Source organism: Pinus tabuliformis, chromosome 6 (genome assembly GCF_031772625.1).
Source record: "Pinus tabuliformis cultivar Carrire ecotype Pingquan chromosome 6, CPIR1, whole genome shotgun sequence".
Taxonomy (NCBI): domain Eukaryota; kingdom Viridiplantae; phylum Streptophyta; class Pinopsida; order Pinales; family Pinaceae; genus Pinus; species Pinus tabuliformis.
Window position 1 is genome coordinate 1,138,287,854 of NC_142292.1, and position 23,022 is coordinate 1,138,310,875.

Genomic DNA, 23,022 nt, shown 5'->3' on the forward strand with positions numbered 1-23,022 from the left:
GGAGGGAGTTTGAGACCATATCGTCTTGAGTCTCCATGGGAAGGAGACACCATTTTCAATGTGGAAAACATTGAAGGATATATATCAGAACAGCAGCAATCAGAGGAAGCTTGCGCTGAAAGACAAGCTTTGGAAAATAAATTGTGAAAAGGGCGACACAATCTCTACATATCTGAACAAGCTCACCACCTGCAGGGATGATCTTGGAAGTGTAGGAATCACGACAGCCGATGATGACATGGTGAGTCTTGCTCTCCTTGCTCTTCCTAAGAGCTAGCATAGCTACCAAGACTCGATAAATGGAAGAGAGAAACTGCCAGATTGGGAATGACTGTGGTCGGATCTGATGCAAGAGGAGATCAGGAGAAGCACCAGAGATGGTTCTTCATCAAAGCATGATGATGAAGAAAATCTAGCCTTAGCAAGTAAGGCAGGGAAATGAAAAGGGAATGCTTCCCATTCCAAATCAAGTTCTTCCCATGGTGGGAAGAAGATTCACAAATCTAAAGTGTGATGCTTTAATTTTCATGAGGTGGGCCATTATGTAACAAATTGTCCACAGAAGAAATCCAAGAAGGGATCCTCGAAAGTATTAGATGGTGAGGCACTAGCCTCACAGTTTAAATTGGATTTCACCCTCATCGCATGCATGGCTTCATCAATGGTGGGTTTTGTTTGGTACCTGGATAGTGGATCCTCATTCCACATGACTGGTGACAAGAGTTTATTCAGTACCTTGGAGGAGAAGGACCTCTAGATGCGCATATAGATGGGTGATGATGGAAAGTACCGTGTTTCAAGTGAAGGCACGGTTGTGTTTCAGAGGGACCATGGAGCTCCTCTCACCCTCACTAATGTAAAGTATGTGCTTGGACTAAAGAAGAACCCAGTATCTGTCGCAATGTTGGAAGACAAAGGCTATGATGTAGCCTTTAGTAAAGGAAAATCATTCCTGAGACACATCAGCACGGAACAGACCAAGAGGATTGGGATTCGTTTGAAGAATCTCTATAAGCTAGAGGTAGTTGATTGTGTTGCATTAAGTTCCAAAGCAGAGTTGGTGAAAAGCCAAGATATTTGCGATCTATGTCATAGAAGATTGGGCCACTTGCACCATGGGGCCTTGAAGATCATGCAGCAGATTTCTGCAGGACTTCCCAAGGGTAAACTTGAGCAAGTGGATACATGCAAAGGTTGTACCTTGGGTAAGTATGCAAAATTTTCCTTTTAGGATCAAGACAGTCGAGCTGAAGCAATTTTGGAGCAAGTTCATACAGATGTGTGTGGACCATTCTCGATAGCCTCCACCGCCAAACAAAGTTACTATGTTATTTTCATTGATGATTTTTCTCGTAGATGTGGATCTATTTCATGCAGAATAAGGATCAAACCTTCTCAAGGTTTTGTGAGTTCAAAGCCTTGGTTGAGAAAGAATCAGGAAAGAAGCTAAGGGCCTTGTGAAGCGAAAATGGTGGAGAGTATGTCTCTCAAGAGTTTAAGGACTTTTGTGCAGCATAAGGAATTAAACAAGAGTTGACGACACCCCATAACCCATAGAAAAATGGGGTGGCCAAAAGGAAGAAAAGAACGATTGTGGGAGTTGCTCGGGCGATGCTGCATGACCAAGGCCTACCACTTCATTTGTGGGCTAAGGCATGCAATACAGCGGTATACTTGCATAATAGAAGCCCGGATCGCATATTGGGGATGAAGACACTAGAGGAGGCTTTCTCCAGGAAGAGACTAGACATGGGTCACTTCAGGATCATTAGCTCATCGGTTTATTGCCATGTGACCAAGGATGTTCGAAAGAAGCTAGAGCCAACAGCAGAGTTAGGGATACTTGTGGGTACACTGATACTCCCCACAACTATCGGGTGTATTTGCCTACCAATCAAAGGACAGTGGTTTACAGAGATCTTAAGTTCGATGAGCTGAAGGGCATGCGAGTTTCCCTTGAGAGGGAGCTCAAGTTGCATGCAGAGGAGGAACTTTTGGTTCCTAAGTAGGAGGAGCCTTAAACTAATGTGGAGCAGCCACATGCAGAGGATCCAGGAGTGGAGACATCCACTCATGCAGAGTCTTCCAAAGATGGGCAGAAATGCTCAAGGGAAGCTAGCAGATTGTTGATGGATGCGAGAGAGAATGTGGGAGAGCCATCTTCTCAGCATAGACAAAGGAGGTCACCTAAGCGGTACACTGGTTACATGGCCCTTGTTAGGGAGTGTGTAGAGACCGAACCATCTTCCTTTGAGGAAGCAGTGCAACAGCCAATTTGGGTTGATGTTATGGTGGAGGACTATGACTCCATAGTTCAGAACTGCGTTTGGGATGTTGTTCCAAGACCGAAGAACAAGTCAGTGGTGAGTTCCCGTTGGCTTTACAAGGTAAAGCAAGCAACTGATGGTAGTGTGGAGAAACATAAGGCAAGGTTTGTTGCCCGTGGTTTCTCACAGGTCGAGGGGACCGACTATGATGAGACTTTTGCTCCTGTAGCAAGGTACTCATCTATCAAATCGATGTTGGCACTATCAACACAGATGGGTTGGAAGATCCATTAGATGGATGTGAAGACTACATTCCTCAATGGCAAGATTGAGGAAGAGGTGTACTTAGAGCAGCCAGAAGGATTTGAGACCTTCGATCGTGAATCGCATGTGTGCTGACTCAAGAGAGCTTTGTACGGGCTGAATCAAGCACCTTGTGCTTGGTACACCAAGATCGATCACCAGGTTGGACTTCAAAAAGAGTGAAGCAGATGTGAACCTGTACCACATCATGGTAGAAGGTAAGCAGTTGATCATTTTTCTTTATGTTGATGATCTGATATTGACAGGTGATGATCAGTTGATCATGTCTTGCAAGGAGTACCTTGCAAGAGAGTTTGAGATGAAATACATGGGCCTCATGCATTACTTTCTAGGCATGGAAGTGTGGCAGAAGGATGGGGAAGTGTTTGTGTCTCAAGGCAAGTATGCCAATGACATACTCAAGAGATTCCACATGGAGAAATGCAAGCCTATGCAGACTCCTCTAGCGGGTAACTAGAGGAAGGAGCATGCTACTTCAGGTGAGGTAGTAGTTGCTACTGTGTATCAGCAGCTTGTGGGTTCATTGATGTATTTAGTGAACACACGACCAGATTTGTGCTTTACAATGAACCAGCTGAGTCAAGATATGGTTCAGCCTACCAAGCTATTTTGGAAGGCAGTTAAGCATGTGCTGAGATACCTCAGAGGCACATATCAGTATGGATTATGGTATATACAGACAGAGGGAGTGAAGCTTTAGGGCTTCACAAATGCAGATTGTGCAGGGAGTCCATCAGATCGGAAGAGCACTTCAGGAGGAATTTTCAACCTTGGTTCAGCTGCAGTTTCTTGGTACAGCAGGAAATAGAGGTCAGTTGCACTTAGCTCAGCAGAGGCTGAATACATGTCTGCAATCTAGGCAACATGTGAGGACATTTGGATGCGGAAAATTCTAGTTTGGTTGTTTGATCAGAGGATGGATCCAACTGTGATCTATTGCGATAATCAGAGTTGTATCAAACTCTTTGAGAATCCAGTATTTCATGACAGGTCCAAGCACATCGATATCCAGTATCATCATCTTCGAGACTGTGTGGTGAAGAGGATCATGTTGTTGCAGTATGTTTCGACCGAGGATCAATATGCAGACATTTTGACAAAGGCATTGTCAAAATGCAAATTCAAGTTCCACAGAGACAGTATCGTGGTGACAAATAATACCTTTCTTGTTGAGAGGGAGCGTTGAAAATAGCAACAAGAAATGCTAAAAATAGCATTCCTATAGATAGCATTTTGGGATACATTCCAATTTTTAATTAGACCCTAAATTAAAATTGTGAATTAAAATTCGAAATTGAGCTCAGCAGTTGTTTGTAAAATAATTAATTAATTCATCTTGAGTTAATTAGTTAGAGAAAATCAAACATGAAGTCTATGTGAAGACATGTAATAGTTATCCCTTTGATTGAGGAAGTTATCCCTTAATTAAGGAGATCAGGATGAGTTGTACTTTGAGTTGTAATTAGTTAGCTCAGTTAACTGAGTTAAGTCTAGTTAGATTAGTTCCAATAGTTTGTGGAACTGATTGTGAGTTCAGTTAGTCAATGCATGCATGCATGCAACTAGTGTACTTCAGATAACTAAATTTTCTCTCATAAATAACTCATGCATGTTAGTTCAGATAGAGACCTACTTGAGATCAAAGGATGGGACAGTGTACTATCAGTTGCAGGAATAATCCCATGAGGATATCTCTTGCATGCAGAAGGAATTCTTTCCTTGAGGATTGTGCAGTTATTTCAGAGTTTTGTGAGCAATGAGTGAGGTAATTACACACAAGTGGCAGCTTGAGGACCCAGGAGAAACTGCGCAAGGAAATAGGAGGCTTGGAGGACTGAAGGAAGGCATATGTGTTGTCTATCCTGTCTATGAGCGGTAGTGAGGGATTGTACTGAGAGATGGATAGCTTGTGAGCTAAAGCTTTGTGTAATCCTGAGATATTTCCACTTGTATGATAATATAGATAGCGGGGTTTTTAGCTGAGGCTTTACCCAGAGTATTCTTTTGTGTTTCATGTGTGACTGAATCTTCTTCTCTATTATATGTGTTTTGTTTGATCTTGATCAAAATCAATTAAGCTTCCGCAAGTTTGATTGTAGAAGTAGATTAAATATTTTTCTTTAGTACATTGCATAATCAGTTTAATCTACGGTGAAATTTCTACAAGTTCATCATTGGGTAAGATCTTTTGCATTTGATTAAATTGAATGGTATGTCTATAGCAACACATTTGAATGTATTACCATTGGGATTATACAATATCTTGTTGGTCATGGATTGGTTGTATCTTCATAGAACCAAGGTAGATTGTTATGAAAAATCCATTGAGTGCATTGATGACAACAAGGAACTGAGAGTCTTGCAGGGTAAGAAGAAAGCCACATCAGTGGGGATGGTGACAGCTATGCAGGCAAAGTGTAGTAGCAGGAAATGGTGTATTTTATTTGCAGTGCACATTTCTCGTGATAAGGGTAAGGACGTTGAGGATGCAGATGTGTTGAGAAGGTACCCAGTTCTACAGCAATTCAAGGATGTATTCCCTAAGGACATCTCAGAGTTTCCACCTCATAAAGAGGTAGAATTTTCTATTGAGTTAGTGTCAGGGGCAGCTCCAGCATCAAAGGCACCTTACAAGATGAGAACACTAGAGTTGGTTGAGTTGAAGTTACAGTTAAGGGAAATGTTGGACAAGGGATACATTAGGCCAAGTGTATCACCTTGGGGTGCACCAATATTCTTTGTGAAGAAGAAAGATAAAACTCTCAAATTATGCATTGACTACAGGCAGTTGAACAAAGTGACCATCAATAACATGTACCCTTTACCGAGGATTGATGACTTGTTTGATCAGTTGAAGGGAGAAACAGTGTTCTCGAAGATTCATCTGAGATCCAGATACCATCAGGTACACATCAAAGAGGAGTACATGTACAAGACAACTTTCTGAACCAGGTATGGGCATTATGAGTTTGTTACAGTTCCATTTGGCCTAACTAATGCTCCAGCTATGTTTATGTGCTTGATGAATTGTGTGGTGCATCCATATTTGGATAAATTTGTTATTGTGTTCATTGATGATACATTGGTATATTATAAAAATGAGGAAGAGCATGCCGATCATTTAGCAGCAGTGTTGAGGTTGTTAAGGGAGCATCAGTTGTATGCTAAGCTCAGCAAGTGTAGTTTCTTTTAGACTGAGGTACATTACTTGGTACATGTTGTCTCCAAGGAGGGCATTTTAGTAGATCCAGAGAAGATAAGGGCCATCATGGAGTGGGTAGCTCCTAAGAGTGTGGATGAGGTGAGATCTTTCATGGGGTTGGAAAGATATTATAAGAGGTTCATCAGTAACTTCTCACAGATTTCTTATCCTATCACATCATTGCAAAGGAAAGGTAAGAAGTTTGAATGGACAAAGGAGTGAGGCTATTTTTGAGCGTCTTAAGTAGTTTTTGACACATTCACCAGTGCTACAAATTGCATATCCGGACAAAGAGTTTGTAGTATGCACAGATGCTTGCAAGAGAGGACTTGGTGGGGTCCTTATGCAGGATGGACAGGTGGTATGTTATGAGCCACAAAAACTAAACGAGCATGAGCAGAACTACCTGACACATGATATTGAGTTAGCATCGATCATACATGCATAGAAGATGTGGAGACAATATCTTCTTGGCAAGAGATTTGTACTGATAAGTGATCACATTCGGTTGAGGTATTTGTTTGACCAGCCGAATTTGAATGCCTGACAGGCTATATGGTTGGCCATGATTAGTGAGTTCGATTTTGAGATTAGATATATCAAAGGTAAAGAGAACAGGGTGGCAGATGCTCTCAGCAGGTGGGTATAGGTAAATCACTTGACCACTATGAGATCCTATGGGACAGCCTTACAAGATTGGATCTTGCAGGCCGACCAGCAAGATGTCAGGTATATGGATATTGTGCATAGGTTGTAGCAAAGTATTGGTATAGGTACAGGTGATATTATATGTGCAGGTACAGGTGGTAGTATGGGTTAAGGTGCAGGTGCACATGATGTGGACTATTTCCTTACAACATATGGAGTACCTAGATTTAGAGACATGATATATGTGCCAGACAACAGTGAGCACAAGAAGGTGATCTTGAGGGAGTTTCATGTGAAACCATATTCGGGTCACCCAAGTTATTAGAAGACAGTGACAGGAGTGAAGAGATTGTATTATTAGCCTAACCTGAAGAGGGGTGTAGCAGAGCTTGTGGCTAGGTGTTTTAATTGTCAATGTGTGAAAGCAAAGTGTAAGCACCCAGGTGGACTGCTACAGTCCATCGTGATTCTAGAGTGGAAATGGGAGGTCATTTCCATGGACTTTATCATAGGGTTAACGAAGACAATGAGGCAACATGATTCCATCATGGTTGTTGTGGACAAGTTAACAAAGGTTGAAAACTTCATTCCAGTGAAGTCTACATTCTCAGCTAGTGATGTGGCATAGGTATTCATTCAAGATGTGGTCAGGTTGCATGGTATTCCAAAGAAGATTGTGTCAGGCAGGGATGCACAGTTCACTTCCAAGTTTTGGAAGGACTTTTTTGTAGGTTTGGGCATAGAGTTGGCCTTCAATACAACTTATCATCTACATACATATGGACTGACAGAGAGGGTCAACAGGATATTGGAGGGCATGTTAAGGATGTATGTGATTCATCAGTAGTGGAAGTGGGAGGAGTATATTCCCTTGGTTGAGTTCGCATACAACAATGGGTATCAGGAGTCATTAAGGATGATTCCTTTTGAGTTATTGTATGGGGTTGTAATACTCCTATCAGTTGGAGTGATTTGGTTAACAGGGTGTTTATTGGACCAGATGTTGGGTTGTGTTATATTCTTTCCACGACTAACCAACGTAGTGAACCGGGGGGTTCCGCCCCCCCTTCGTTGCGTCGATTGCGCAATGGGGGGGTCACAAGGGGGGCGGCAGCCCCCCCTGTCCAGGGGGTTTGAGGGGGGCGGGTAGCCCCCCTTTACGGGATCCGGGGCAGCGCCCCAAGAAAAAAAAAATTGGACCCTATATTAGGTTGGGCGAACCTACCTATGGTTTTCGGTCCTTGGTTTTGGACATGATGGTTTTCAGTCCATGGTATTGGATGCTTCGGCATGTATAAATATGTATTGTAACATTGAAAGGAATATAATGAAAAATCAAGCTGGTAGTCTCGGTTTTGGGATCCAGGGGAAAATCTTTGTGTATATGTGTTTTATGTGTTATGCTCTCGCATTGTTTATTTTTCTGTGATTTAGAATTCGTATGCAGGTAATTTCTGTACGGGGTTAAAACCTACATTTGGTATCGGAGTTGTTTTGGCTTCAAGGGGACGCCTTTGTTGCTGAGGGGTTTCGCTCGGGCCTGTGGAAGACCCTGTTCAGTGGGAGATCTACGAGATCGATTCTGGTGGTGAAAAAAGATGGCGAGCAGCGGAAAGATAGAGATCGAGAAATTCAATGGTCATAGTTCTGAGTTATGGAAACTCAAGATGGAGGATCTGTTGGTGGATAAAGATCAGTGGATCGCGGTAGATCCAGGTACTAAACCAACAGGAGTGACCGATGAAGAATGGAAGAAGTTGGATCGAAAGGCAAAGAGCACAATACGATTGTGTGTCTTAGATTCAGTATTGTTGAATGTATCAGGGGAAGCTACGGCGAAGGCTTTGTGGGACAAGTTAGGGACTTTGTACCAATATAAGTCTCTAGTGAATAAACTGTTCCTGTGGAAAACGCTGTATAACCTGAGGATGAAAGATGGAGACTTGGTGACAGAGCATCTGAACGCATTTAATACTGTGGTAAGTCAGTTAGCGTTTGTTGATATTAAAATTTCAGATGAAGATAAGTGCATTAGTTTGTTGTGTTCTCTACTAGATTCCTGGGATAGTCTGGTTATTGCAATAGGTAGCAATGCAACTGCTTTGCAGTTTGATGAGATAGTCTCAGCCTTGCTGACAGAGGAGATGAGACGGAAAAATATGGAGAGCCAGAATGGTGATGCCTTTTCTGTACGAGGACGGTCCCAGAATAGAAACGAAAATAAGTCATCGAGTGGGAGATCTAAATCTAGAGGGAGATCTAAATCTCCAGGAAAACCTGTAAAGGTGGTGTGCTGGAAATGCGGAAAGGAAGGGCACTTCAAAAGGGACTGTAAATCTAAAGCTCCTGATAAAGGAAAGGGATCTGATGATGCTCCTTCTGCAGAGGCGAAAACCACCTCAGATGAATGTGGGGATGTGTACTTGGCTTCTTGAAGTACACATGTAGATCATGAGGCATGCTTGATTGACTCATGTGCATCCTTTCACTTCACTCCCCATAGAGAGTGGTTCTATGAGTATGAGAAATACGATGGTGGTGATGTCTTCTTAGGAGATGATAGGAAGGCTAGAATCATTGGTCACGGAAAAGTAAAGTTGAAGTTGCAAGGTGGAAGGGTTAGAACACTTCCAGGGGTTCTGCATATTCCTGCATTGGCCAGAAATCTGATTTCTGTAAGCAAGTTGGATGATGCAGGTGTAATAATAGTGTTCGAGAAGGATACCTGCAAGATGGTTCGGGGAGCACTGGTATTGATGCGGGAGTTCGGACTGGAACTCTGTACAAGCTGCAAGGTAGCACTGTTGTTGATGGGTGCAATAGTTCTGTGGTCCCTGAAAGTGGAGCTGAAAATCTAGTGGTCTCTGGAGAGAATACCATGCTGTGGCATCAAAGGCTTGGACATATTGGAGAGAAGGGCCTTCGAATACTTCATGGTAAGGTATGGCAGAAGGTATGAGTAATAGCTCTCTGGATTTTGATTTTTGCAAAAATTGTGTATATGGGAAGCAGAATCGGGTGAGTTTCCCCTCTGGTACTAAGAGGGCGAAACAGATATTAGAGCTTGTGCACAGTGATGTGTTTGGACCTGTGAAAGTTCCATCACTGGGTAAGTTTGTGTACTATGTATCATTTATATATGACTTCTCAAGGAATACATGGATATATTTCCTTGAGAAGAAATCTGAAATCTTTGACAGGTTTAAAGAATTTAAGGCTCTGATGGAAAATCGGACAGAGAAGAAGATAAAGGTGTTGAGGACAGATAATGGTGGAGAGTTTTGCAGCAAGGAATTTGAAGAATTCTGTAAGAAGTGTGGTATAGCACGGCAGAATACTACTCCATATATACCTCAGCAAAATGGAGTCGCAGAAAGAATGAACAAGACGTTGATGGAAAGGGCAAGAAGCATGCTCAGTGGTGCCGGGTTAGGACAGGAATTCTGGGCAGAGGCAGTGGATACTGCATGTTACTTGGTCAACAGGTCACCTTCAACAGCGTTGGAGGATAAGACTCCACAAGAAGTATGGACTGGTAAGAAACCCTCTCTTTCACATCTGAGGGTATTTGGATGTGATGCATATGTACATGTTCCAAAGGAGAAACGAACCAAGTTGGATAGTAAATCAGAAAAGTGCATCTTTATTGGGTATAAGGATGGTTTAAAGGGTTGTAAGCTTTGGAACCCAGTCACACAGAAGGTTGTGTACAGCCGATATATGGTGTTCAGAGAGGTAAAAGATGTTATTAAACATGAAGTCCAACCAAAGGAACCTGAGAAGATAGAGTTTGAGCTAAAGGAGGAAGAATCAGACTCTGCAGCAGAGGAGGAATCAGAAGATGAAAAGCCACAAACTCCGGCTTTGAGAAGATCAATTCGAGAAAGAAGGCAGCCAGAAAGGTATAGTCCTTCTGCTTTCTGTTCAAATTTTGCTTTGTCTATTACTGATGATGATCCCAAAACTGTGAAGGAAGCGGTAGATTCAGAGTATGGAAAACTCTGGAAAGAGGCCATGGTTGATGAAATGGCATCTTTGCACAAAAATGAGGCTTGGGATCTAGTGGAGTTGTTGGCTGGAAGGAAACCCATTGGCAGCAAATGGGTGTTCAAAAAGAAGAAAAATGCAGAAGGGAAGGTGGAGAAATACAAAGCTCGGTTGGTAGCAAAAGGTTATTCCGAGGTGTCAGGAATTGATTTTGGTGATATCTTTTCTCCTATTGCCAAGGTAACTTCTATTAGGTTACTTTTATCTGTTGTTGTTGCTTTTGATTTTGAGGTAGAACAAATGGATGCGAAGACAACATTTCTTCATGGGGATTTGGAAGAGGAAATCTACATGAAGCAACCTGAAGGCTTTGCGGTGAAGGGTAAGAAAGAACTGGTATGCAAGTTAAAGAAATCTCTGTATGGGTTAAAACAGTCACCAAGGATGTGGTATCAGAAATTTGATACATTTATACGGGGACTTGGCTTCACCAGAAGCAAAGCAGATCATTGTGTGTATTTTAAATTAATTGGTGACCATGTTATTTATCTGGTCTTGTATGTGGATGATATGTTGCTGGTTGGAAATGACAAAGAAATTATCCAGGATTTGAAGACCCAATTGTCCTCCAAATTCGACATGAAAGATCTTGGTGCTGCAAACTATATTTTGGGCATGGAAATTAAAAGAGATCGGGAAAAGAGGAAGCTCTGGTTAAACCAAAGGAAGTATGTCGAGACAATACTGCAGAGGTTTAATATGCAGGATATTAAACCGGTGAAGGTTCCTATTCCTGTAGGTGTGAGGTTATCTGCTGAACAGTGTCCCAAGACAGAAGAAGAGGAAGAGGACATGTCCCGTGTTCCATATGCGAGTGCAGTCGGTAGCCTGATGTATGCAATGGTCTGTACTAGACCAGACATTGCACATGCAGTGGGAGTATTGAGCAGGTTTATGTCAAAACCAGGGAAGGAGCACTGGACAGCAATGATGTGGGTTTTCAGGTATTTGCGTGGCACTAGTGATTATGGTTTGTGCTACCAAGGAAGACCAGGATTGGACAGAGTGTTGGATATTCGTGGCTTTGTTGATGCAGACTGGGCTGGAGATCTGGATTAGAGAAGATCTACAAGTGGGTATGTGTTTAACCTATTTGGAGGTGGATTCATTTGGATGAGTAAGAAACAATCTGTAGTGGCACTATCAACTACAGAGGCAGAATACATGGCAGCCACTCATGCAAGCAAGGAAGCATTTTGGTTGCAGAGATTGTGTTCAAGTATGGGGTTAGTACAGGGAGCTATAAGAATAGACTGTGACAGCCAAAGTACAATTTTCTTGGCAAAGAACCCTGCTTATCATTCAAAGACAAAGCACATTGATGTTCAGTATCACTTTGTGAGGGATATGATAGAAGACAAAAAGGTGTTGCTAGTAAAGGTGGACACTTTGAAGAATATTGCAGATGCATTGACAAAATCTGTGAGCTCTGAGAAGTTCTCTTGGTGTAGAGAAATAATGGGCATTTCAGGGTTGGAAAAATGACTAAGCTCTCATGTGGCCCCCTATGGAAAGAAAACAACAAGTGGGAGATTGTTGGATTGTGTTATATTCTTTCCACGACTAACCGACGTAGTGAACCGAGGGGTTAGAGGGGGGGCGGAGCCCCCCCTTCGTTGCGCCGATTGCGCAGTGGAGGGGTCACAGGGGGGGCGACAGCCTCCCCTGTCTGAGGGGTTTGAGGGGGGCGGGTAGCCCCCCTCTACGGGGTCTGGGACAGCGCCCCGGGGAAAAAAAATTTGGACCGTATATTAGGTTGGTCGAACCTACCTATGGTTTTCGGTCCTTGGTTTTGGACGCGATGGTTTTCGGTCCATGGTATTGGATGCTTCGGCATGTATAAATATGTATTGTAACATTGAAAGGAATATAATGAAAAATCAAGCTGGTAGTCCCGGTTTTGGGATCCAGGGGAAAATCTCTGTGTATATGTGTTTTATGTGTTATGCTCTCGCATTGTTTATTTTTCTATGATTTAGAATTCGTATGCAGGTAATTTCTGTACGGGGTTAAAACCTACACCAAACATGTTGGCAAGCATGGAACAAGAAATGTAGGTGATCAAGAAGAATCTAAAGGTAGCACAGGATAGGAAGAAGAGCTATGAAGATCAGAACAAGTTGTTCAAGGAGTTCTAGGTTGGGGAACATGTGTATGTGCACATCAAACCGAAGAAGAGATCCTTACGAATTGGATAATGTGCCAAGCTGGCACCATGGTTTTTTGGACCCTTTAGTATCATTGATAGGATTGGGCCAGTAGCCTGTCGACTTGCACTACCTCCGACAGTGAAAGTCCATGATGTTTTCCATGTGTCATTTCTTAAGAAGTATGTTAAGGTTGTCGATCATATGATTGAATGGTTTGTATTGTAGGTGGAACCAGATGGAGAATTCTAGCTAGAGCCTCAGTCTATATTGTAGAAAAAGGTGCTCATGCTCCAGAACTAAGCAATTGAGCAAGTTAAGTTGCAGTGAAGCACTTTGGGCCTGATGAAGCTACATTGAAAATGGCAGATCAGATGCGAGCCATGTATCCTTCCTTGTTTTCCGGTTGAGGCAAAGTAATTTTGATATGGTGTTTTGGTATATGTTTTGATATGGTGTGTTTGTATATGTTTTGATAGGGTGTCTTGGTATATGTTTTGGTGATATTACTATATATACATATGTATATGGATGTAAATACCACCATGAGATATGTTATAAAGCTCCAATAAGCGGTATGGGTGTCATGTAATTATGATTGTCATGTCACTATGCTATCATGTTGTTATGATATCATGTTGTTATGTTGTCATGTGGGTTGGCACTTAGCAGGGTGATCATTATAAATATTGCATTGAGCTATGTTATAAATCTCCATGAGAAGTATGTTTTCTTTCCAGTGGTGTGTTGAGGTATATATGTGATTGAACATCGAGGACGGTGCCCCCCGAGGGGGAGGGTTCTATACCAGCCATGGTGAAAATTCCATGTGATAAAAGTTAAAAATAATAACCATGGTTGATGGGACACTTAATCCAAGCTTAATGTTGGGAAATACATCCTAGGGGGTGTTCATTTGGTTGTTTATGGCTAAGGAAATTGGCAAAGGCAATGGTTAAGGATTTGGAAAGGAAAAATGTCATTTTTCGCACATTTATTTATGAAAATAATGGAAATTAGGAGAAAATGGAAGTGAAAGGTCACGGGTTGCATGTGAGGAGGAAAATGAAGGAAAATAATGGAAAATAAAGAAAATATAGGCCTCATTCATAAAAAAAAAACTTCTGAGGACCAGTTAATAACCTTTTGGCAGTTCAATTTTGGAGCTCTCTCATTATTCTCTCTGTCTCTCTCACTCTTGGACACTTAGAGTTTTCTTGGAGCACTTGGCATTGGAGAAAGAAAGGGAAAGAAGGCAAGAGGAATCAAAGATCAAGCAGGGAAAGGTGGGATTAAACAACTACAACAATATGCTTTGTAGGTATCAATTTACATGTGTATTTTCCTTCCTATATTTGGGATGCATGGTGTTGCATGTGGTTGTTTTCTATCATGGCATGGGTTTTCCCAGGTGTGACAGTGTTTTCATCATAGCCTTGCCATTTCCCAATAGCCTTAATGAGATGGGTTCTCATACTTCAATTGAGTTGGATTTCCATATGGATTCAAAGCTGAGTGGGGTGGATCTCCGAAATGACAAACACATTTCCTAGTGGTCCCTGAACCAGATTGTGCATCACGGTAAATCCACTAGCCTAGTAACCCCTGAGCCAGATTGTGGGTTGCGGTAAAGTTAGGATTGTGTGCCTCAATGGGCCTACGAATCCTTGTCGGTGAATAGCGGGATATACAGTAAATCCAAGAGGTGTATTGCTCTTCGTTGGGCCTAGTATTCCTGGGATGGGATGTGCGGTAAAGCCTGGAGAGTGGGTCTCGGTGTAGAGCCTAGTGATCCTTGGATCGAACTATGGATTACGATAAAGCCTAAGAGACTAGAAGGCACTCAAATTCCTCACGTTGTAGGTGGATAACTCCGATAAAATCCATGCTTGTTTGGTTCTTTTTGGTTGGTTATGAGTCCCACATTCATGCTTGGAATGTGGCATGAGGGTGATTGGCTAAATGTTAAACACACATGGGCAGCGATAGAATATGAAAGATAAAACACGACAATACAATTTTTATTAACAACTGATATACCTTTATAGTACATTGTTTGACCATTGGGTTCCACATCCCAAGGTCTCTTGGACTCCTTTTGTCCATTCAGCTTCCACACTAACCCATTGAGGATTAGGTGTCCAACATTCCCCCCTTAATCCGAAAGGTTATGTATGAGTCCAAGAAGAGAGCTGTAATACAAAATGTGCAAAAATGCATGGCAGCACTAGGCTGAATGTGCTCTCTGAAATGTTGGTATAAAGGGAGGTGGTTTAAGGATGACCACCAACACTGGAACGCTTAGTGCAATTCCCGGAACTCTTCCAAAACTGGCAAGAATCTGAAGTCTTCTGCTAGAGGAAGTGCTCCTATTGTTTTGAAGAGGGAAACTTTCAACCAATAAAGGGAGGTCTCACCCCGCATAAAAGGGAGAACTTCAACCTGAAAAGGGAAGTCTCAACCTGTGATGGTTTAAGGATGACCAACAACTCTGGAATGCTTAATGCAATTCTTGGAACTCTTCCAAAACTGGCAAGAAGTTGAAGTCTTCTGCTAGAGGAAGTGTTCTCAATTTTGTTCCTGGAATTCTTCCAAAACTGGCAAGAAGCTGAAGTATTCCACTAGAGGAAGTGTCCCAGATTACCCACTGAGGGCATGCTCATGGGCATCTGTGTTTCTGCCTACAACTCTGAAACTGGTGTGGCAGGTTTTGGCTGAGGCTCGCTTGATGTGACTTTGAAGCTTGTAGATGACCATCATTTCCCCCCTGTCAGATACAAGGTGAGATGATGGAGAAAACTCAACTGCAAGATTGTTCAATACCCTAGAACAGGTTCTAACATGTGATTGGAATATCTTCTTGGCTGTTGATGCCCATTTCCAAGAAGCGATCCATCCGAGATGAATCTTTGTTCTTGCAGGGTGTTTGTTTCTTAAGCATCTGTGTGAAGAATGGGTGGTTTTATGACAGTGCTTACATGGATGAAGATAAAAACAGTGATCTTCCAAATGGCCAACTCGGTCACAGTGTTGGCATTTCAAAATTTGTTGTTGTTGTTGTTGTGGAAGAGGGGTAGAGTCTGGAACAGCTGGAGGTGAACTGTCATGAGGAGCAGGTGAACTGTCATGAATGAATCCAGTACTCTGAAACTGAATGGGCTTGGCATAGTCTAGAATATTAAAGGACAAGTCCTTGTCATATCCAAGACCAGTTTTGTGCTTGTTGTGGAGAAGCTCTTCCCAAGGTCTGATGATGGGCTTGGGAAGTGCAAGCTGAACCTCTGCATCTGCATGTAACCTTGCTGCTTTATCTGAATGAATTGTAACATTATTGACTTGCTATTGATGGGTTTTTGTCTCAATGTTCTGAACAGAAACATGTTCATAATGACTCCTCTATTTTAGTTCTTCTTGTTGTAGCTAAGATTCAAGTTGCAAAAAATCAATCTGTTCTTGTGCATTTTGCAAACAGGTTTGAATATTTCTGAGAATGACTTTATCAATCATGACTGTGTTGTCGACAGTAGAATGTATTAAATTGTTTAGTAGTTCCAACACTCCATCAACCATTTTCCAACAATTTATATTATTGAATGCAATCCCAAAATAAAATAAAGGGTGCTCCACAAAGCAAGACTTCAACGTACTAGCTTCAACGCTTCTCATCATATATGAAGGACCAATATTATACTAGCATATAGATTGGATAAGTGTACAATAACCACTAGCTCATCTCATCGCAGATAACCAAAACACACAACATCACCATCATCTCCCATGGAATCCATATATCACTCCTTCAGCATATAATAGTCTTGATCGCTGAAATTACTCCAGTATTTTATAAAATGGAAAATGATTTATTTATTTTTTTTTTAATTTATTTTTTTTACAGAGCTATTGTATGCAGTCACCAGCGCAAACTTAATTTTGAACAGAGCTAAAAATAAAGGCAATCACTCACTCACAGGTTTATTTACACAGCACCACACTATTTCTTTTCACCGGTCATCTCAAAAAACGAGCCCAAGTTGCTTGGCAGTAAGATTGACTTTGTAAACAAATTAACTTTAAATATTCAACAGCAAATGGATGGCGCTGACTCACTGTACTTTTATAGATTGTGGCTATAAATAACAGGAATCACTGGCTTCTTTACTCACGGTGTTGGCTCTGCCATAATTATTCTCCTTGTTTTGTGATGGCTCTGGCAATCTCCAGAATTCACGGTGCCCTCAGAGCGCGTAAACAACACTAGAAACTCACTGCACCAGTGCTCACGTTCACACCTCCCACGTGTTTTTCTCCTTTTCTCTTCTACTCCTGCAACAAATCGAACTTTGCTCTTCTCTCCTCTGGTGCAAGCAGCAGTTCTCTGTCAATCTAAACACACATGGAGAAATCTATCTCTTCACTGAAGCAGTGTGGACACTATAGGATGTTTTCTGGAGTACAGGTTCAAACAGTTACCATCATTGTCACTGCCAGTGGCATTTTTCTATCAACTTTCTTCTCATTTGCAAGAAGTCCACCAATGGACTGACATTGTTGATACATTCAGGCTTCAGGAACAACCTTCTTCACAATGTTCAATACATTAAATGCACGACCAATGCAATGCAGTCAACTTGTAAATACACAGCAGCAGAAATGTTTTTTTTCATAGCCTGGTGATGCCTTCTCGACAATTTCCAAACCAGCTAAATGGGTTGAAAAACTCACAGGAGTCGAAGTTTCAGACAAAACAGCCGAAGCCATAACCGGTCCACCACAAGGTTTTGCCTCATTTCTAACACCATTTTCCTTATCTCCCTCATTACCCTCCACCTTTACCCGACGATCAAATCCCTTGCCATCTCTCACAATAGGAGGCCCTCGTCTTTTAAGATCAACAACATAAGGAGATGGATTAAATGATTCAACGGTATCGGAAGGAATAGAAGCGCGGCAGGGTTAGTGTACAGAGCTGGAAGAAGAAAGTGGAGCAGTCGACTCCTCTCGATACTATGCTGAGAGTCTGTGTTCAAAGGATGGCTCAGAACAACAGCAAACTATTCCGAGTTCGATTCCCATCCACGCTCGTCTTTTATAGGGAACTGCAGCAATCTGACATGGAATAGAAGCAATCTGCTTGTCTTTGGAAGAGTTTGCATCCTCATCAAATGACTATCGCTCCACCATTTTATGTATGAAGGTCAAGGCGGAGTAAGAGTATTAATCAGGAGTAAATGCGTTTCCAAGTGATGAAACAGAGGGACGGAGGCTGCCTCAAAATAGTTGCTTCATTCAAAACCAAAAAGGTTCAGATGACACGCAACAGATTATTTCAACAGTATACATATTCTTATCAAAACCGCCCTCATACAACTGACCCACAAAACAATTGTGGTTTTCTGGAAATTATAGGTTGTAATCGTTTGGCAGAGGCTCACTATGGTTCGCAAAATATATAGGATATCGGACTAGGATTAGGATTTGAAAGAACAGGCAGAGTTATGGCTCTCCATGATGTGCAGACTTCCATAGGTTGAAGTCAATAAACATACACCAAACACTATAAACTATGGCACGAGTTCAATCAACCACGACTAGCATTTTGAAAATCAAAGGCGGTCAGTTACGCTTTTCAAAAACAGCCCTCTGCAATGGAACATTGTTACCAGGTCAGGGCCTAGGATGTCAGTTCTGCAATATGGGCAGAACAGGAAAATAGGCAGAAAAGCTGATACAAGGAGTTACATCTAATTTTAGGAATGCTAAAAATAGGGCTGGAGAAATCATAGAGGTGGCAGCTAGAATTTAGCTGAGAAAATATTCATGAAATGCAGAAGTCATGGCAGAAATAACCTACACAGAAAGGCCATAAAACAAATGGCTCAAATTAATTATGCAGGGCAGGAATACGCCTGCTCTGATACCATGTTAAACACACATGGGCAGCGATAGAATATGAAAGATAAAACATGACAATACAATTTTTATTAACAATTGATATACATTTATAGTACACTGTTTGACCGTTGGGTTCCACATCCCAAGGTCTCTTGGACTCCTTTTGTCCATTCGGCTTCCACACCAACCCATTGAGGATTAGGTGTCCAACACTAAAGAGAGACTTGGCTCAACCAATTTATGGTCGGGAAAAACGTGGTAGTCCCATCTCTGGTTGGTTTTTGCATTCATTAATGAGAAATTCATTCCCTTGGTTTTCATGTGTAAATGTACTAGTTTATATGTGGATTTTATGGCTGATATATTTATGGTATTTCTGTTGTTACTATGTTGGTTATATGTATGTTTTATGACAACAACTATGTATGTCTCTTAGTATGTTTTTACTTGTAAATGAATGGACAATGTATCTATGACCTAATATATGATAATGCAACAAAATACATGAGGGAACAATGGTTCTTAGTGATTCTCAGATAAGTATGAGATCCCTATGCTTAATTATGTTGTTTACACCTGTAGATTACATGTTTGTGATATCTTTGACGAAATGCCTGTCATGGCTAGTAGGGGTCTAGTTAAGGGCTTGTTTAACTAATTGCTTCTACTTCATTGTTTCCCTGTTATTTTACTACTCTTAAGATATCATTCCATTCTGGGTAGTGACCTGGGCTCTAGGCTGGAAAAAGTGGCTCAAATCCCGGGGACGCTGGCACAAAACTAGACAAATTGGTCCCTGGATGTTGGCATGCAGGCCTGTGAGAGGGTTCAGAGGTCCCTGGACGCTACCATTCCCATAGAATGAGAGCGTCCAAAGGGAACGTGATCAAAATTTTCAGTGGGGCCCAGGGGCAGGTTGCCTAAAGTGTTGGCATGGTTCTCACGGGTCTTGTAGCTGATGTGGAAGGTATGTTTTTTTTGTTTCCGTAGATTCTATTTCCTTAAAGTCACATAGGAGGTTGAATCCAACCATATTAGCCTCTCGTCGCATGTTTACCCCAGTTGGCCGATTACTTGGGTAGATGTGGGAGGAGGGTGTTACCATGAAAATAATGTCATGACTCACTACAAGGACAATCATTGACATGCAAAAAAATTCATGGAGCTAGATATTTCAAAGTATGAAGGAAATACCTTCCTCACTAAGGGGGAGTGTTCGAATTTTGGGTAGCTCAAAAGTTATTTCTGAGAGAAGAGACCCACCAAAAGTGAGTTGGTTGGGAAATTTACCCAAATTTGAGGTTTTGGACCCAAAGCTATGGGTTTGGGACCTAAGAAATTAATTGTTTGTTTTAAGGAGTTAAGAGAGTGAAAACCATAAATATATATGGTTTTAGCCTAAGAAACCCTAAAATAAAAGTATAAATAGAGAGGCAAAGGAGAGGCTCATTATACACACATTGTGAAGGATAACAAGTGTGGATTGATATATCCCTAGAGAGGGACAAGTTCTTCTCATGGATGTTGAGATCTTCACTTAAGAGAAGACTGCAACAAGAATACCTTATGTTTTACGAGGCTAATTCAAGGATTAGATAAGTAGCAAGAGTTCGAGGTTGAGGAGAGCTAGTCAAAGTCTATTTATGATACAATGGAGGTCTATTTAGGGTTAGGTTATGCCCTAGTTTGGGTTGCATCCATGAAGGTGACCATCCTTGTTGAAAGGATCAGACCAATCTTGAGTCAGGGCCTGGTCAAGGCTAATGAAGATATTTTTTCCATGATGTTGTGTTTAGAGGGGTTGGCCACAAGAAGCCTTAGTCTTTGAAGGAGCTTGAGTGTTTCATCCATTGTAAACATAAGTACCATGGAGGGCCAAGGGATATTTAGAGGGCATCTATGAAGCCTAAACAAAGCTAAGTTATGGTAATCCATTCTTGTGAAGAACATTAGTTTAACGAATGAGCCACAAAATCTCAAGGATAATTTGAGCTAGAAGAGGACAAAAGGAAGTTTGTTCTATTCATGTGAAGATGTCTAAGTCTATCCATAAGCAAGGCCAAAGTTTTGTCTTTATTTAGGGCCTTATAAGGATATGTTTCTAGGCTAAGATAAGCCTATCGAAATTATGCCTGAAGTGTGTTCTATTATGTAAAAAATGGGAGGGTTAAAGCCTTAGAAAGGGGCCTAACAGCCTCAAATCTGCCAATTATAGGAGGTTGAAAAGCCTCAGGACTTATGCAGGAGCTCTTTTGGGGGGGCAGCGGGGGGTGGATCCCTGAGGAGGCTTAAAAATACCTCTGACCTTAACTAGTATCAATCGAGGTACCTTAGACAAAGAGCAGGCCAGAGAGATTGTGTGGGGGGTTGATATGTCGGTGTAGTTGGATTGTTGAGTGTATATGTTGAAGTTTGCTCACTAATGGAGGCATGAACAACATGTATAGCAGTTAATTATGTAGTGAATTTGAAGGACTAAATTGGTTGTGAGTATATTTTGGTTCAGAGGAAGAAAGGAGCCTTTCTCTATAATTTTTTAATGGTGGATTGTAGATATGATAGAATAGATCTCAAGCCCTAATTGTATACTATGTATACTATTTGTATCAAGGTTTTATGAAGGGCCATGATACCTGGTATGAGAGCCCTAATGATTCTTTATTAATGGACTAATAAAGGTCAATATTTGGGCCATATAACTATGTGTACTTAATTGATTTCACTGTTGTTATATTTCCTTTGTGCAAAGTGTTTTTGTGTTGGGGTTCGTAGTGTGTTTATGTACTAAGATCAGTCATAGACCATATATAAGGCCCATGAAAAATCAACATTATTGGTTAGTAAAATGGGGCATTGTTATCTCTTAGTAAAGTTTAAATGTTATTAAATATATATTTTCTTTACTTGATAATGTACCCATATAAGTAATCTACTAATAATTTAAATAAAAGTCCTCAATAAATAATATAAATTATAAAATTTAACAAAATATGTGTTCTTACCATTTCACTCATCCAACCAAAATATTTCCAAAAAAACCCAAAATTTTAAAAAATATCATCCCAATCAACTAAAGCAATATGCACAAGTTCAAAAAAAATGATAAAAAAAACCAAGGCCATAAGCACAAGAATGTGGAGCGTCTTTATTTTTCAGTGAGAAAGATGAATGTGTAAAATACACTTGTAATTTATCCAACTTTATTTATTTAAATTTAATATGAATAGATGTAGGGACTTAATAATTATGCCAATAGGCGTTTCCTCTGCGAGGTTGGGGTGAGCATGAACTACTCACCCAAACCAATAGTATGTCTTCATTTTCGTCCTCCTCCCCGCAATTAAAATTTGACACATGGAGTTTTTGTCACCGCTTGCCTCGACGCTCTGTCGCCCTTCGCCTGCCACGTCAATGCCTCCATGGACATCATCATAAACAATGCAACACAACAAACTTCGTTTTCCAGTTCCTCGGCACTTAGTACTCAAGTCCAAGGCTCCAGTAGGTCATCGATCAACTCAAGAGGACATTGATCCATTTTTTATACTCATTTCTCTTCATAATGATCTGTGAACATCTCCAAGCATGTATTTCCGTCTGCTCCAAAACTCTAGGTAATATTCATTGTACATGAAGCTTATAAACACAGCAGGATGCTCTGCGTCAATCAATACCAGTGATAATTGCATCAGAAAAAGGGCAGTAAAATGACAGAATTGAAATGCATGCTCAACAAGATCATTTATAGCTTAAACATCATAACTCTATTATGTAAATTACATCACCATTTACTTCAGCGCAGTCATCTATTTATTTAACACAGGTACACACAATTGTGAAAAACTAACCAAGATAGCAGATAAAGCTTTCACACTTGATTCCTCAATTTCATGAAAGATGAATTATAGTCTCCAACGAACGTGCAGTGATTGGTAATGTCCCTCCTCCAGACTACAACACAAACAGAAAATAAATTTCATCAAGAGAACCCATACCTTATGATCTTCATGTGTTAATTATTAATCAAAAGCAACTGTAACACAAAAATTCTCAGATGACAGGCAGGGCGGTTATCAGACCTTAGCTTCTGAACTTGCATTACGCATCTCAACATTCGTATATCCAATATGTTCTTATGCATGTAGGCTATCACAAGAAAAACACAGTCATTCAACAAGATTATACAGTTTGTCATATGCACTAAAAATATAGTAAGATAGAATCACAAGACATGAATAAATATACAAGTTTGAGGTATAGAAGAACACCTCATCCATTAGCACAGGTTGATGTTTGCTCTTAGCATAATGAATGTATTTCTTTAAGAATTTAATAGTGAGGTTCTCACTTTTGAAATGCCTCGTATTTTTCTTGCCATGCAGCAGTAGACGATTGTATTTCACAAAAATGGATTTTTCCAACTCTAGATCATCTTCTTCCGTGTGTCTTGAATTTTCATGAACCACCACCATCCCTGCCAAAATTTACATCCAAA

At 41.0% G+C, this 23,022-nt stretch overlaps 1 long non-coding RNA gene across 2 annotated transcripts in view; it reads right to left on the reverse strand.

The window, feature by feature from the left end:
- The window catches only part of LOC149262879 (uncharacterized), a 74,646-nt gene that overhangs the window by 21,940 nt on the left and 29,684 nt on the right, over nt 1-23,022 (reverse strand). The window contains exons 2-4 of one of the 2 annotated variants that reach the window (XR_016249591.1): nt 22,607-22,673; nt 22,376-22,478; nt 21,649-22,185 (exon numbers count right to left, since the gene is read on the reverse strand). The exons of the other annotated variant lie outside the window; for it this stretch is intronic. This is a non-coding gene — a long non-coding RNA (uncharacterized LOC149262879). Of the gene's footprint in view, nt 1-21,648; nt 22,186-22,375; nt 22,479-22,606; nt 22,674-23,022 lie in introns of those variants that run through there. 2 annotated transcript variants of the gene reach the window in all.